Here is a 10626-nt window from a genome sequence, read left to right on the forward strand (position 1 = left end):
GGGACAGAGGAATATCGTTGGTTTCTACAAAGGGGGGGGGGGGGGTGCAAATCTCTCCAAGATATAAGTTCCATTGACCCCATATCCTCCCCCATTTCTTAGGTCTTCCACGGGCGATGTCCACAGTTTTTTCTCTGAACATGCACCAATCCATGTTTTCCTCCCAGGTTGAACCCAGAGGTGCCCTTTGAGACCCCCACAGCTGGGCTATGTCTCTTTTCGCAATCATGTTGCCGAGGGTGGCCCATTGAGTCTGCGCTACGCTATAATCATTCGGCTCCCACACGTTCAACAGGCACCTTCTGGCCTCAGGCAATAACAAAACACCCGTAACCTCTTCCATAGCCTCATGCACTCGTCTCCAATACACCACCATGTTCGGACATTCCCACAAAATATGAAGAAAAGTAGCAAGCATACCACAGCCGCGCCTACACAACCCATCCATAGAGTAACCCATACGCATCAGGCGTGGACCCATGACATACACGCGGTGTAAAATCTTCAATTGCACCAGCCGGAGACGCGCCGGAATCGCGACTTCCTTAGGGTATGATATCGCGGCCTGCCAATCTTCGTCATCCAGCTCCAGCCCGTCACCAGTCCAAGCCCCACGAAGCTGTACAAGAAGATCCGAGCGGTCATTGATGAGCTTTTTATAAATGAGGGAGATGGTACTATCAGGGACATACCAGTCAAGCACCCTGTCTTCCAGGGGAGAGGACTCTGGGATAGCGGTACCGGTCGGGAAGACGGATTCAAGTGCATGACGAACCTGCATATACCGGAAGTGCTCGCTATCGCCCAGTTTATACTCTTGTTGAAGTTCCATGAAGGATTTGATCCTATCCTTGACCCAGAGGTCTCCTACCCTACTAATGCCAATAAGATCCCATTTGTCAAATCCCTTTGTCGTCCAAAGACAGCCCAGCCTCTCTGCCGCATAAAGCGGAGTGGCTCTGGTCAGCCTGTCTGTCCATCCCGTGGCAGCAGTCGCAGCACCCCACACTCGTACCGCAACCCCAGTGGGACCAGTGAGATTTTTTCCCGCCGATCTAGAGTAGAGCGCCCTATTGTAGTCTCCTCCCGGCAGCTGCCATTTATCCATCTCGAATGCCGGATTCGGAACCGGACCATACATTGCGTGGTTCATAGCACTCAGTTGCGATGCCCAATAGTACAGTTTTATATCGGGCAACGCTATACCACCGTCGTACCAGGGCAAAGTCAATTTCGCCAGCGCAATGCGAGGTCGCCCGCCCCATACCAGCTTTCTCTGGAGGCCCTCGATCTCCCAGAAATAACTAGCAGGCACCAAGTCAAGCGTGTTTTGGAGGGCGTACAGAAATTGAGGGATGGACATCATCTTAAACAGGGCCGCTCTCCCAACCGGGGACAGCGGCAAACCGCACCACGCTGTGACGTCGGACCGAAGCCGGCGGAGTGGCGGAAGCAGATTCCTCTCATACCGTACGGCTGAGTCCAAGGAAATATAAATCCCTACGTATTTAAAGCCGTCGCGCGATACCGGTATTGGACAGACACGGGGCAACAGTGGCATTTCTGCAGTGAGCGGGTAAATGCAGGACTTATCCCAATTGATGGCCAAACCCGAGTTCCTCCCAAAGGAGCGTAACACGTCAAACAACACTCCTAGTGACTTACGAGGGGAAGTAAGGTATAACAGAATATCATCGCCATACAACGATATACGGTCCTCAAAGTCAGAGGACCAACTAATGCCCTTAAGCGACGGCTCCCACCTAAGCCACGCGGCAAGGGGCTCAAGAGCAAGAGCGAAGAGGAGCGGTGATAACGGACAGCCCTGTCGCGTGCCTCTTCCTAGGTCGAAAGGCTCCGAGGCCCTACCATTGACAACCACTTGGGCCATTGGTTGTTCATAAAGAAGTCTGACCCATCCGATAAAATTAGGACCAAAACCGAATTTTGCGAGGGCCGCCCACAAATACGGCCATTCTATTGTGTCGAAGGCCATCGAGGCATCCAATGAGACCAAAATGGCCGACTCACGAAGTGACCCCGCCCTTGCCAGTACACCATGAAGGCGGCGAAGATTGAGAGCTGTATTCCGATGAGGAATTAACCCGGACTGATCAGGGTGTATCAAATCACCAATAACAGTAATCAAACGATTCGCCAAAAGTTTCGCCAAAATTTTGGGCTCGACGTTCAGAAGCGAGATCGGCCTATATGAAGAACATTGATCACGAGGCTTCCCATCTTTGTGAATGGCAACAATGGACGCCAATCTCTGATCCCGGGGAAGAACTCCGAGATCTTGCGATTCCAAAAACATTTGGCGAAGATGTGGCGCCATCTTGTCTGGACACAATTTGTACAGCTCTATCGGGATACCATTCGGGCCGGAGGCCTTCCCTGAGTGAAGGGAGCGGATAGCAAGCGCTATTTCATCAGTAGAAAAATCCACCTCCATAAGCTCCCTATCTGACTCCGAAAGGCTAGGCAGCGTGATATCCCTAAGTAACAAATGTGAATCCTCCTCCGGCCTGTCTGCGACCTTCGCGTAGACCTTCTGAAAGTGCTGAGCAAACACCGCGACTATCTCATCTGGGTCTACAACCCGTTCACCGTCCTCTCTTACCACAACAGGCACCACACAATTCAACCTTTCTCTCTTATCCAGCCACGCAATCAACTTCCCGGCCTTATCACCAACATCATACAAACGCCCCTGCTGCTCACAACTCATCATCCTCGCCGCAGCCGTCACCAGCGCTCTGTAATCGGCCTGCTTAAGGGCCAAAACATGCAAACCCTCTGGTGTAACCCCAGATTCCAGCTCTTCTTCCAGAGACATGATTTCAGTCTCCAATCTCACCACTTCCTCATTCTTGCTTTTCCTCACGCTAGCGATCAGGGAAAGGGCTTGACCCCGGACAACTGTCTTAAAGGCCTCCCACAGGGAAACCGAAGAGGACACAGACCCAACATTCTCCGTGAAGTAGTGGTCCATACATTTAACAACCTCAGCCCTGGTTTTCAGATTGCTTAGGTGCCAGGGGTTAATTGGGGCAACCCGGCCCTCAGCTTCCAGTTGTACATCAATCGTAAGCCAGAGAGGAGAGTGATCCGAGATCCACCGAGCAAGGTGTCGAATTTCCCTCACAGAGACCATCTGCACCGCTGGCACCAGGATATAATCGAGCCTCGAGAGACTCCCATGTGCTCCCGAATAGAAGGTATATTATGCCTGACCAGGGTGCAGGTGCCTCCAGCAATCCACTAAACCCAGCGCATCCAGGAAGTTGCTCATCCATAACTGTGACCTCAAAAGAGTCCGGGGGGGTGACGATCCTCGCTACCACAAACAACTGAGTTAAAATCCCCACCAACCACCAACATGCCCAGAGGGAAGTTCAGCACCACTCTACCCAGACTAGAAAACGTGATGGACTGTAAACCCGGTGGGACATACACAGAAAGAACAGAGATCGTCTTCCCATCCCAGCGACCCGTAATGGCCGCGTACTGGCCTCTATCATCTAACACAGTATCATCTATCTCCAAGGGGAGGGAACTCCTGACCAGGACACCCGCCCCCCTCGACCCAGTAGTGAATCCTGAATGTGCCACCAAACGGTATCCCCTTCTATTCAGTGCCTGGCAAGCATTTCTTGTCAGATGTGTCTCCTGCAGTAACACTATATCAGGTGAAAGACGTTTCAGATACTGTAAAACAATCCCCCGCGATAGTGGTCACTTTCAACCCGTTCCAGGATATGGAAATCTTTGATGTGAAGAAATAGATATGGGTCTGCTAATGTAAAATCTATTGTTGAGCCTGTATTCCTGGTGACCCTCGTTAGGGCTGCTGGTCTGTCCAAGGGGCCCCTTCCATTTAGCTTGTGCAGAAAGAGGGCTTCCAATTTTGCTGCACATTTCTTCGCAATTGCATCTTGTCTACTTCGATTGCCCTGTCATGGCTGTATAAAGCTCTCTAAATTTCCCTCCTGTTCTTGGATTAGGTTCATGTTGAAGTTGCCTCCTATTATCATATTATCACTTGGGTAGGTGTTTTTCATCATTGTAATTGCAGCTATTAGTTGCTTAATTCTTTGCCCTTTGTGTTTTCCCGCTGGGTGCATATATAGATTCAGTATTAATAGACCCATGGTAGGAGAGATTTCGACTTTAACGCATTGCATCCATGTTGAATCTAAATCAATGCAGACGTCTCTCCAAAGGAAGGCGGTGGACATAAAGGTCGATAGCCCTCCTTTTGCCCTACCGTGCTGTGCCTTCTTTTGTGCTGGGATGAAATGTTCTTTGTATCCCATGAGTGGCGAGTTTTTTGTCTGCCAGATTTCCTGAAACAGAAGTATGTTGTGTTGTGTGATGAACTCTATAAAATCATCTTCCTCTAACTTTGTGCTTAACCCGTTGACGTTCCAAGAACAGATCTTGCAACCCTGCTCTTTTCCTGATGTTTGACTTGGGTTTATTCATTCTACACCCCTCTGAATTAAAACCAAGGGAGCTTGTGGGTGCACCTCAAGTGTGACTTCTTCATGTTGAGCAATTGTGATTGTAATTTGCCTAGGTAGGAGGCCTTCTTCTGCCATGGTGCTTCTTTGGTCTGGACCTTTTGCGCCTTTTAAGAGGCTCTGTTTCGGACTTTGTTTCTGGAGCGGACTGGGGTATCGTACGGGCTCCACCTTGATTAACTCTATGCCCCAGTAGGAGAATTCGTCCCTATGCTTCAGAATTTGTTCTGTAAAGCTGTGTTCAGTCAATTTTGTAATCGTGGAGTCTGGGTCGGATTGGTGAGGGTTTGGTTTGAATTCAATTGATTCCAAATCGCCTGATTTTATATGATGCAGAGCAGGTAATTCTTCTAAGAGTTTTAAAATAGACCCTCTATTCAAGATGTCATGTGGCCCCCTCGAGCTGTATCGTGGAATTAGTTCAACTTTTTTGCTTGGGTTGAGTCGTATTGGTTCTATGTAGCTTTTTTCCCATTTTTCCCCCTTTTGCTTGAAGTGGCTGTGCCTGCCCGGCTAGCCTCCGGGTCTGATGGGGCAGAGTTAGTTTGATGTTGGGAACAGTTTCTCTCAATGCAGGTGGTGTTCACAACTGGTGGAGTGTATGTTGTTCCCGATAGCTGTGCCCGTTTCTTTTTTCCATTGGGCTTCGTACATCTCTCTGAATCCACTTGGCTGCTATTGGGGGTCGCTTGTAAGGGGGAGAAGTTAACGTTTGCTTTATAACCGTGTGCAGTATCTGTGATTTTTAATATTCCAGGGCTCAATGGTTTGAGTTCTTCTTTCCCTACCGGGATGTTGAATATACTGAACACTTTCCTTGCTTGCTGGATTGGGCTGGTTCGTTGGATTGGGCCGTCAGGAGATGTGGCCTCCTTTATTAAGGAGTTGTTAGTTGGAATTGACCCAGGCACAGGCTTTGTTTTATTTTGAGAGGGATCTCCCTCTGTCAGCACCTTGTCATTGGTATCATTGGAATCTAAATGGATTTTTTGAGGATGTATCACCGGCGACCCTCAGGTGTTTGTTTTTTCTTGCTTTTCTCAAGCGCTTCCTTTCTCTCTTTGTGAGAGAGGTTGCCAGCTTCGATTGCTTATGGCTTGTTTGGTCTTTTGTTTGTGGATCCTGGTTTTGTGGTGCATCATTTTCCGCCTTAGAATGAACTCGTTCATTTAAGATTGCTGGCGTCTTGATGTCGTCTGGAGTGGAAGAGCTTGACTGCTCTAGTACTTCGGGGCTCTCTTCTTTGCTCTGGACACCTCTTGCCCTGCCACTTCCCTCCTGGCTGTCTTCTTCCTCTCTTTCCTGCCTGGTGGTTTTGCTAATATCTTTAGGGGATTCCTTAACAACCCCTAATATCTGTGACATCAAAGTTGTTACAGTTGCCAATTTGTCAATTATTTGGGGGCAGTAGCAAGTATGAAATGTGGTGTCCTTGTCGAATCGCACCTTCTTTATAATGGTGTTAAGGTCATGTAAATTTGCTTCTATCCCCTGGACGTGGATAGCCAAGATGTTAAGCAGATTGACTTGCGTGTCTAGTTAGTCTGCATGGTATGACATTGCTCTGCCTATGGTTTACATGGTAGTTAATAGTTGCGGCCATATGGTGGCCGTTGGAGTGCTCTTCAATGTTTTCCCCTGTATTTGGGTTAGTAGGGGTGAGTATTCGAGATGCTTGGAGTGATCTGTGTAGTTGTTGTACTCATGCGGTTGTTCATTCCTCTGAGGGGTCGTGTTTTGCATGTCCTCTTCCTTTTCTGAACTTAGCTCGTTCATTTCTGGGGACGGGCGCCTGCTTTGTTTGAGGTCTACTATTTCATTTGCTTCTTGTGCATTGAATATTTTGGTGTTTTTGATTTCTAACCCTGAGAAGAGATTACTATTGTTTTCCGCCATATTATCTTGTTCGGATGGAAATTGCTCTATCATTAGACTGGGAAAATTAACCATTGAGATTGTGCTCGGGTCTTGGGTAAGATTTTGGTTGTGCGCAGTGCCTCCTTCTGTTTCTCTAATTGTCGTTTTCTGGGCTGTCCAGTGGCTTTGCTGCGAGAGAACAAGTCGCTGCTTGTGTCGGGATCCCAGTGGATGAGGGCACAAGCCATTTTATTATTATTATTGTTATTATTTATTATTATTATTATTTATATGGTACCCAAATCATCCCCCAGGGGATCTCTGACTGCCCGGGAAGCAGGTGTCACAATTCAGCACTTAATTTAAAATAGGCAAGTTTTTAGATGTTTCTTAAAGACAGCAAAGTTGGGACATGCCCGCAGATCTTCTGGCAACGCATTCCAATATTTGAGGGTCAGGTAGGAGAAAGCGTGGCCTCCCATCTTGACCTTTTTAATTCTCCGAGTTTGAAGGAGCTTTTGGCCACTGGATCTTAGCTGCCGGGCCGGGGTATACCATTCCAGTTTCTTCGTTGGGTATCTAGGTCCCAGTCGGAACAGCGCTTTAAAAACCAGGCACAGAAGTTTGAAAACTGCTATTTTTCTAATAGGGAGCCAATGTAGCTCTCTCAATAATGGTAAAGATGGAGTACGTGCAGGCTTATTCAGAGCTAAAAGTGCCGCAGTGTTTTGGACTGCTTGTAGCCTTGAAAGCAGGTCCTCCCTCATCCCCACCAGTAGAGCGTTTCCATAATCGAGTCTGCTGACTAGAAGTGCCTGTATAAGGACCCTTCTGGTGGAGAGAGGGAGCCAGGGAAAAATCTTTTTTAACGTGCGCATCAGTCCAAAAAACTTGCCCGATAGGGTCTTAACATGCTCCTCCATTGATAGATTATTATCCATTAAGATGCCCAAGTTTTTTGCCCATTTTTCTAAGCTTCTCCAAGTTTTCCCGGCCACCATTCTGCAGTGCATAAATCCTCTGCTTTCCCAAACAATAAGATCTCAGTTTTGCTGGAATTAAGTTGTAAAAAGTTATTTCTCATCCATGTGGCCATTTTTAGCATACATTGCTTAAATCTATCTCTGGTCACCGTAGGGTCCTTCTCTATGGGGACTATACCCCAATTATCGTCTGCATAGGAGATGGTTTGGAACCCACAGGATTTAATGACGGAGGTCAGAGATGCCACATAGATATTAAACAAGGTGGGGCTTAATATGGAGCCCTGTGGAACACCTGTCCACCATTGTAGTCCGGGAAACAAAGGTGTCCAATTGTACACATTGGGATCTGTCTGATAAAAAACTCTGCAGCCAATCTAATGCCATCCCAGTGACACCAATATCTTGCAGTTTATATAACAGAATTCTGTGAGAGATGGTGTTGAAGGCTGCCGACAGATCTAAAGGACTAACATAGTGGGGGTCCTATCATCTAGCAGTAACCTAATTGTATCTGTTACCTCAGTTAAGGCAGACTCAGTGCTGTATCCAGCATGAAAGCCTGACTGCGAGGAGTCCAAGAGATTATGATGTTCCATCTAGTCTGAGAGTTGTCGGTTAACCAGGGTCTCCATTATTTTTGAGTATCCAGGAAGTAGAGAGATGGGTCTATAGTTTTTTAAGTCAGCACAATCTCCTGAAGGTTTCTTGGGCAGAGGTTGTATAAATGCTTTCTTCCATTTCAATGGGAAGGAGGAAGTTTTTAGAGACAAATTGCAGATTTCCATAATAGGATTTGCCAACTCCAACGCTAGTTCGGAGATGATGTGGGGAGGAGCCACATCAGAAGGAGAGCCTGACTTAATGTTCTTGTAACAATGGTAGGACTTGCTCCCTAGTGATGGTTGCAAAGTTATCCAGTCTCGGTGAGAGGGGATTACCTGGAGTTAAGTTATCTTCCCTATTATCTGCCTCCTGCTCAAAAGAATCATAGATCTCATCTATCTTACTTTTAAAATGCATAGCTATGTCATCGCAGAACTCCTGTGTAGGGGGGCAGGCCGGATTACTAACTCTTGGATTAGTGAATTCTTTAAGAACCCTAAAAAGTTATTTGGAAGGGCCCTTTGCCTCGTCTATTCGGGTGGCTAAATTAGATCGCCTTGCTATATTGCTGTTCCTAAGATATATCCTGTGCGCTGTGTTATAGACCAGCCTGTCGTCCTCTAGCTTTGATTTCCTCCATTTGTGTTCTCTAACTCTGCAGGAGGCGTTCTTCACTTTTAAGCTATCGGAGTACCAGGGAGCAGGGGTGGTTCTGTCATGGATTGTTGTTGTTTTATTTGGGGCGATAAAATCAAAAGTCGTTGTCATCTCTAGCTCAAGTTTTCTTAGAGCTTCATGAATGTCGATATAATCATTAAATGACGGAGGATAAAATAGAGTACTGCATGCTTTTGGTGTCATTTTCCTCCATTGTCTGAGCTTGACTTCACGCCCTTGAGGCTGACCCAGGCTTTTGGGGGCAGAGAGGGAAACGCTCAAGGCCCTGTGGTCAAACCAGCTTACTACCTGAGGTGGTTCAGTTATAAGTTTAGGAATATTGTTAAAAATGTTATCAAGAGTATGCCCTGCTAACTGTGTCGGACCATATCCTCTGCGGAAGAGATCTAGAGTTTCCATAGCTGCTAGGAGATCGACTGTGTCGATACTGGTAGCAATAGGGTGGATTGCTTGTTGAGCCTGGGGAGGTAGTTGTTCTGAGGGTAAGTCTGATCCTTTAGCTGATTGTAACCTGCTTTGATTGTCTAACCCAGGAAGGTCGGTAACCATACCTACTGAGTTCCCTGTTGTTTTTGTTTTGAGGGCATTGCTGGACTCATTTTTACTCCTTAATTTGTGACTTGAGGATGTTGATTTGTCGCTGCTGTACATGGGATCCGTAACAACCATGTGATTTTCAGCATTAGCGTTGCTGCTGTCATTATTTTCTATATGCTCCTTGCCGCTCCCTGTGTGAAGTCTATGGCATACTTTGAGAAAGTCGGAAATAAGCGCCCATTTGCTGGCTTTAAAGCCTGGACCTGATGCACTGTGGGCCGCGGAGGACATTGCGCCATCATCTGTTTCTCTTTTGTTAGTTTTTGCTGGTCTGCTTTCTGTGTTGTCCGTGTAGGAATCCTCTGCGATACTAGGTACAGGGCTCCACCACCCTTGTTTTGAAGAGTCAAAAGATGCTGAAGGATCTATGTATGGGTCTGGCTCGTTGTCTGTCTCTTTCTGAGATATCGGCCTTTGGAAGCTCATGACCCTGCCCATGACCGTTTCTATGTCTGCCTCTTTGTTTGTACTAGGTGGGCCCGCTCTTCCATTTTTTATCTACTCCAGAGCTTTTTCTTCATCACCTCGAGGCTTCCCTGATCTCATGGTCCGTTTACTAAGGGTTGTCTCTTAGTTGTTGGTTGATGATTCCCGGTTGTTTCTTAGTTCCACGAAATTACGGTGGCCCCCCCTAGATTATGTATTTCCTGGTTAATGCTGGGGGTCTTCGGAGAACACTGTGGAAATCCTCTTTTTATTTTATTAAGGTTTTTGGGAGGGCAGGGGCTCTCGGCCTCCCCACGATGCTCCTGGGACCCCCCTTCACTGCTTCTGCAGCTCTTACGACTTGGTAGCCCACTTGTTAGCTCACTTATTAGCTTCCCCCCTGCCGATCACCTTCTGAGCTGCAAACACCCCCTGCCAGTCGACTGTCTCCACCAACTCGCTCACCTCCTCTCTCTGTGGGTAGGGGTCGAGACTGATGCCCTTTCAGGGCTCTTGAGCCCGGAGATGCGAGCTTCTTTAGGCAGGCAGCTCCCGCGGGTCAGTGCTCCCTTGGTACTCCTTGCGGTCTCCTTCGGCCCCTTCTCGGCCGGTCACTTTGCTTATAGGCGGATTAGGCGGATGGGGAGACAGGGACGAAGAGTGGATGCAGCAAAGCAGCGGTGCATGGGCCGCGGGTGAGCTGAGCTGCTGAGCCTCCGCTGTGAGCTACTGGGAGCCGATAGATGGATACATAGATAGATAGATAGATAGACAGATGATATATATAGTGTTGGAAAAATGAACTATAAAAGCTAAGGGTCTATGGGTATATAAATGTTTGTAATAGATACCGGGCACTGACTTGTTCCAATTGTTTGTATCCTATTTGATATCACAATGATGTTCTTCCTGCAGGTGGAGGTGGGAACGTCCTGCGGTGAGCTCAATATCCC

The sequence above is a fragment of the Lissotriton vulgaris genome, unplaced genomic scaffold (genome assembly GCF_964263255.1).
Source record: "Lissotriton vulgaris unplaced genomic scaffold, aLisVul1.2 SCAFFOLD_2168, whole genome shotgun sequence".
NCBI lineage: Eukaryota > Metazoa > Chordata > Amphibia > Caudata > Salamandridae > Lissotriton > Lissotriton vulgaris.